This window comes from Ischnura elegans, chromosome 2, assembly GCF_921293095.1.
Source record: "Ischnura elegans chromosome 2, ioIscEleg1.1, whole genome shotgun sequence".
Classification (NCBI taxonomy): domain Eukaryota; kingdom Metazoa; phylum Arthropoda; class Insecta; order Odonata; family Coenagrionidae; genus Ischnura; species Ischnura elegans.
The window spans coordinates 113,019,335-113,026,781 of record NC_060247.1 but is presented as its reverse complement, the minus strand read 5'-3'; positions in this window follow the sequence as shown (position 1 = coordinate 113,026,781).

Below are 7,447 nucleotides of genomic sequence, written 5' to 3'. Positions count from 1 at the left end.
GGTGAAGTATAACGTCATCCTTCATGAGGGTTGCTGTTCATTTCCAGGGATTAGTAGTGATGATATTCCTCTCGTGAAGGTGGGTTGCTGCTAACAAGCGACGCTTTCAAGCTGTTTGGCAGAAATTTTGCAAGGCGGCGCCCGAAATGTGTCGAAAGGAGAAAGGAGGGGTCCACAGGTGTGCGCCGCGGAAATATGTACGTACCTGATGCCGTTGAGGCGGAAGAGGGGCGAGGGAGGATGTTGGTGTCTGAACGCGGGGAGCCATAATCCGTGCAATTACCGTGGATGAGATGATGGGGCTTTAGGACGGTATGAGGGGGATTACTGCGTTTCGGGGGGGAGAAGGAAGAGGGGGGCTAAGGGAGAGAGAGCCGCGTTGGAAGAGGGGAAGAGAAGAAAAGATCGCTGACTGCGAACGGAAGGAAAAGTTTTGGAAATTAATAGGGTTGCTACCATTAAAAGAGAAGAGTCCATTTGCTGTTTCTGTGGTCTCGCTTCGCGAAGTCGTTGCTTATTTCCCCTTATTACGAGACTCTTGAGTTTCATCGAATTCAACGACGAAACACATGTATCACCCACAATTATTATGAAGCCCTCATTTGAATCCACTAACAAGTCCATTCGTACGAATATAATTCTGAATAAAATATATGGAACGGGTAAAGAAAGATGTGAAAGAGAAGAAATTCGCATGTGTGAAAAGATTATCTGATGTGAGAATTGAGTGGAGAGCTGCGTCAAACCAATCTTAACATGGTTGATCAGAGATGAAAATGAGTCCATTCTTTGTTGGAGGCTGTTTTTTCAGTTGTTGTTCTAATTCTTGCCAAACTCCTATGTACTCGTTGCAAGGATCAAATGCTTAAGAGGTCCGTTTTAACATTTTGCAGGGCGCATTATCATGCAAATGATGTTGAACGGACGTGAAAAAGGATAGTTGGAAGTAAAATAGTACCAATAGAAATTATTGTTCAACATTCTCAAAAGTCCCTCGATGTGGAAAATGCCCTATTTATCTCCACCCTCTTCGCACGATACATGTATACCGCATGAAAATTATGGTAAAAACAGCATTTGAGTCATTCCGTTTAAATTCAATAAACTTTTGTCCCTTACAGCCTCGGATTTCAATGGAAATTCCGGAATGGGTCATTATCCACCACAAACTAAATACCCAGTTAGGGTAAGTCTTCAAATGCACTTCCCCTTGTCGATTACCGCAAATCTATTTGCTTGCCTTACAAACGCATTTCAAAGAGTTACAAATTCAAGGTTACAAATAGCATTTGCAACCGTTGCAGACGAGTTTTTTCTGTGAAACTAAAGTTTCTTCTATATTTAATGATGGATTTGTCTCCACAACAAATATTGAGGCAGCAATCACGCATTTGTACGAAGAACAAATAAATTTCTCTCCGTGAGCATTTTGCAAGTTAATCCGGCTTGTCTCCCCTTCCAGATAAGTATTCCTTCGTCAATTAACAATTAAAATATTTATTTGAGGGAGGTATTTTTCTTCAACCTCCGATAGCTCATCAAAAACACCACACAAGAGAAAGACGGGTAGTGCTCAGGTAGGGTAATTGCACGTCCTCCGCACCACACGCTCAAGTCATTTCTGACCTTAAGTTGTTAGTTTAAGGTTAGTAGCAATCTCATTAATTACACTCCCTAAATTGATTCTCCCGCCAAGTGTGCACTACGGAGCGACAGCCAGAAAACTCGCCGAATGGCTCCAGCATTGATATGTCTTGACCATAATGCCAATAAAAAAGAATTTTTTAAAAATGCAATGTGGCTAAAGTGCGAAGCAGAGTGAAACATTACGTCCATTCCCATTCTAAACAAAAGAAGAGACGTACTGACTTCTGGAAGTGTTCTGATCCATGACAACGACCGTCATCTCAGCGCTGATGCAGCCCAACTGCTCCTTGGCCAATTTAAATTGGACATTTTTGATCACCCGTCATGCATTGCCGATCTAGTGCTGAGGGACTTCCATCTTTACGCTGAAATGATGATGTGTCTTTGTGGGAGGCGTTTTCAAACGGGCGATGAGCTTCCGGACAAAGGCGTGATTCATTGGAAGTCATTGGCGGCAACAAACTATGAAGATAATATAATAAAGCTTGTCCTAAGGCACGACCAATTCCTCAATCGCCGAGGCGATAATGTGACAAGACACAACAAGTGAGCTCGACATTTAGCAATGAAATAATTTTTAATCGATCACTTCGTCTTCTGATCATGACCCATCGGAAGTTGAAAAAAAACGGCCCTCGTACAATTGTATTCCTACCCCGCCAAACAAAACTTTTCCCCTTACACACTACTAAAAAGAATACGTTAAGTGTATGGATATACACTGGCACTTTCCGTGTTTGTCTAGATCTCTACCCAAATTACTTCGATCTATCCAGGCGGAACTTCAACCCACGACCTCCGTGTGAGCAGGCGAGGATCAACGCCGCCGTAGACAGAGCACCACGACCACGCGCTCATTTTATTGCACTGATGAAAATGATTTTTACACTGCAAGCTTCAAATCGTAGAATTGAAGCACTGATAAGCAACAATGGAGCGAAAAAACAGAGAGTCATTTGTCTATGAACAGGGATGAGTGTAAAGAGAGGGAGGTACTAATTCTCACGTGACAACGTCGCCAGGGTCTACAGGGGATGCCGTCGTCAGGGGATTAGGAAGTGAATGGGTTCAGCCATTGGCCCTATAGTTCGCAAGGTCTCACCTCACCCTTCCCTTTATGGAACTATCGTCGCACATCCTCCGCCGTGGCGACTGTTAGCTAAGGTGCCGAGGAATTAGACGCAGGGAAGTAATCTCCAATGTCACGCTCAGCTCCTGCGACAAATGAGGAGGAGTATCTTCGGTGCAAGTATTCGGCAATACTCTGAGCTTCACATTCTCCACTGGGCACATGAGTTGGCGGTAATTGTCTTAATGACATGAAACAAACCAGTAGTCGTTGAGGAGAAATTGCTCGCCTAATGGGGTCTTTCACTCAGACCTGAAATAAATTATGTGTACCATAAAATATCTCAAAAATGCGTAAACTTATTGTATTTTTACTAGTGTTTTTTAAGTGCTGAGAAAATTTGTTAGTTATTTTTTGCATCTGCCATATTACCAACTGTACGATAAAGCATCTCCAAAATAAAAAATCTTAAAAGATGCATCCCGAAAGTAATACTCATTAGGTTGTAGGTTGATGCGATGTAGGAAGGTGAAGAGGATTGTTATTTTTTGTGGTACCCCCGGTAACCATTCACTAATTATCACATATATGTCACTATTTATTTCTGTAATGGCCTTCTGTACTGTTTGGAAATGTAACTGTGTATTTATTAACTGGGAGAGTGCATACATGTCATACCTGTAACATATGCCAGCACCAACCACCTATAAATTGATGCTCAATAAAGGAGACACGGTCATTAGCTCTGATGAGGTCTCCGGTATAGGAGAAGAAACATTGGTCATTATAAAATCTTGATGCGAGTTATCCCAAAAGCCATTAATATTGACGACCATGGACCACGAAAGTTTTTGTAAATGGAACGTTGCATACCTGGGGAGCGAGTCTATTAAAAAATCACCCGCAATATTTTATGTCGGTCAAAATTTCCTTCATCAGATCAAAATAAGCCAAATTTCCATTTCAAATATTAAAAATCAGCCGAAAGTTGTTAAAGCTGGTGTATGAATTATATGATTTGGATTACACACGTAGATAAAACTTCGAAAGGACGTACGATATTACTCACAGCTCTCAGGACTTGGCAAAAAAATCACACCGTACCTGCAAAGGGAAAGAGAAAAAAACCAGTTAGGAATGAAAACTTATATCCCTGTACAATGTCTGCTGAACAGATGACTAGATATTTCAGATTCGTAGTTTTCAAGTGAATGATATCATATTTTAAAAATATATTGCTTCAAACAAAATGGTAGTAAGTAGTATTAAAATTTAAATACATATTCATATTTCAATTTAAAAAAAATGATCAATGAAAACTATAGGCATGTAAAAGTAAATTACTGAGACATCAACAATGTTAACGCAAAGTTCAAAGTAATTTAATTCATTTTATAGCAATCCTTTCATTTGTATAAGGCAGCCGCTCTTGCTTTCTTCTTCCTCTCTTTGTCATGCTAGATGCTGTTCTTCCCTCGCGTTCTTCCTTATGCCCTACTTTCTCAGTCCCAAATACTTATTCATCATTTTTTTCTGCCGTGTAATGCTTCACAGCTCCACTTTACCTCCTATTCCCCGAACAACTCTTTTATCCTCACCCTATCCTATCATTTGATCAGCATTAACCACCTTAATCAAACCCTGTAAGCTTCTTTTCTAAATATTCCTAAGGACCATGATTCTGATTCGTGGAGTGCCACTGACAAAACGAATGTTTTTACATGTTGTATCCCAGTCTCTATCCCAGTACTATTACGGCCAGTTTACAGACAAAATTGCAAATAAATTAACCGCCAGGATAACTAAGTGTTATATTCCTGAGTACATATATCAATGGCGGCGTAATTAGAACAAGGTTATCACGGATCCTGGAAAAGTTAAACTTTAAATAATTTGGAACGCGCAGAGTAATCGCCATATTTATCACGCGCATTTTATACGAATTTGCCAAAAAAAACGTGAATCATAGAAGAGGACATTTTGTTATGAAATAGGACGTAAGTAAACTCCGCTTAAGACAGGAAGGCAGCTGAGAATAAGCCCAATTCAATTTCAATGCAACGTGTACGGCAGTTTGCTGTTAGTTCTCAAAAAGAAAGTTAGATGTCGTTCAGTGCGCGTAAATTTTTGTAAACGCCCCAGGGCCATTATGCTAATTTCTAATTAAGAGCTTATTTTAATTTTTCGTTAATCAATACGCTTTAAATACCATTCCCGATCACTCTTTCACACAAATATTTGGGGTTAGCGAGACGAGATAAGACAAAAAATCCTAGAATCGATCCCCCTAATATCGTCTGAAACCCTTGGAAAAATTGTTGAAACACAAAATCTTGTTTTCAAAACATAACATTGTATTTGCTCTCAGAACACCTCTTTGCCTCGAAGACTGATTTTTCTAATATGCTATTTTTCGAATCTAAATCACGTGACACGTCGCAGAAACCAATTTTCAGACCGATCGGAGCACTTTTAATTTTGGCCAAATCGTGCAATTTCAATATTTAGTGAACTACTACTTCAACCAAGTAGGGAGATAGGGTGGTGAGTCATAGAGAGTGATCAGGGATAATCTAAGAAGGACAAAGCCCTCCTCGCGAGCGACAGCGAGCTATTTCTATAAAGTCGCCTTCATAGAGCAGAGTGTAGGCAATTTAGCCATGAATGTCGTCTTAGCTTCGGCATGTCGACGGTGAACTCAAAGAGATGGAGCTCTCGAGGCAGATAAAATAAGTAAAATATTAAAATATCAAGGCCAGGGTAGAGATCAAGGCAAACTGAAATATTTAATAACATGATTGCTTAAGATTCCAAGTATAGGTACTACATATTTATTCATTCCTTCCGAGTACTTTGACCATCGTATGGTATCATTTCAGGGTTGACGTGGTGTAAATTCGATTTATTAATTATACAATATAAAGGTATGGTATTTTTTCTAATAATGATACTCTATGTCATTTTCGAGGTCTTGAAAAATGATAAAGTGTAGAAATCATGGTCGGTAGAGGAGTTATATATATTAAAGGGTGGAAATTACCATTTATTCTTACTTAATTACCATTCCTTATATTTTATCATCGATATTTCGCCCATTCTTTTTCGAGAGACATCGAGGAGAAACGATCCTTGTCATCCTTCACATTCCAGGGAGGTCATACTGTATTACCGAATTTGGACTCAACCACACCGATAGACAGTCAGCGAAAGTATATGCAATTTAGCGCCCATCTTGAGAGTGAAAACCCGTCCAACTGGAATATGTACTCGGCCACGAGATATGGGCCATACTCGCCCGATGGCGCCCGGAGGCAGTGGGGGCAAATCAATCACGCGGGGTCAAAACTTGTTTCCGAGGGATTGTCCCACCACTGGCACACGGCGCACGTAGCCTCAATAGTCAAGGAGCGTATAGGAGCAACACGGATTGGGCGACTCGCGAAAGCCTCATATTTCATCCGTCCGATTGCGCCATGAATAACATCCAGGGGAATCGATAGCTGCAGAGCATGAGGACTACATAGAGGTGGACCTATTGCATACCATATAGGGTTGACTTATGTTGTAACTTCGGTCGCTTTCAAATCGGTGTTCAAAAATGTCCGCAACACCATCCGCAGTCCGCAGCACTCCTATTCACTTTTTTTTATTTTCGCCACATAATAATAATAATGTCGTTTATTTTCTTAGGCACTGGGGCCCATGAGAAAATTATAGTACAGCTTCCTACATTTCCAACTTGGTAGATAAATAGAAGTAAAAAGTAAATAAATATAATTACAGACAAATGCAACCAGTGCAGATCGCCAAGAGCATGAAAAAAAGACAATACAACATTTTCAACAAAAAAATAAATAATCGCACTTAGCTATAACATACTAATTACAAGAATTTAAGGTGATAATGCGTTATGACAATTATGTCAAACAAACATAGTACATGTAATGGTGAGGAATATAATCGTAATCAATTTAAATCAGACAATGATTTTTATTTATATCCAACTTTTATTTACCTTCATAGCCCCGAAAAAAGCTCATATAAGACGTTATACATCGGGGGAAATATCGCGTAACCACTTCCATGCTTTGGGGTTGGGAGAACCTACCCGGGCAGGACTCGAACCAGCGACCTTCGATTTGGCAGGCGAGGACTTCACCCCACCGCCACCTACCCATCCTTTTAGTATATGTGTATCTTTGTATCATATGTATGTCGATTAACAGCCGCAACTAAATTACTCCATACATACCAACTTCATTTTACTGTCAAATGTGATAGAGTTAGATAATTAAATACACCTTTATTTTCCCGTTTTTCTATCTGCTGCATACTTCTCGAGCTACTTATTTGCCGCGAAAAATATATCTTTAACGCATAACCTGATGACGTCACAAACTCAAGGCCAGCGGGTCCCCCCGTTCATGCCACTCCTGGGCCTCGCGCATCGACGTCGTGTGGTTCGTGGCTGTATACACCCTTGTTAGCCATTACTTCCCTAGTTTAAGGTTCTCCCTGCTTGAAGAAACTCTAATGACGTCAACAACTCATGAAAAATGGGCGGTAACAAAGATAAGAATTTTTTTCATCACGAGAGAATGGCCGGAGTATTTTCGTTGAAATTTATTTTTTCCTTTCAATCTACTGATTACTCTTAATGAAATGATATTTCTTATGATGACCTTACTTCGGTCTCCCACGTACTTGCATTGCATCACGACACGGCCAACC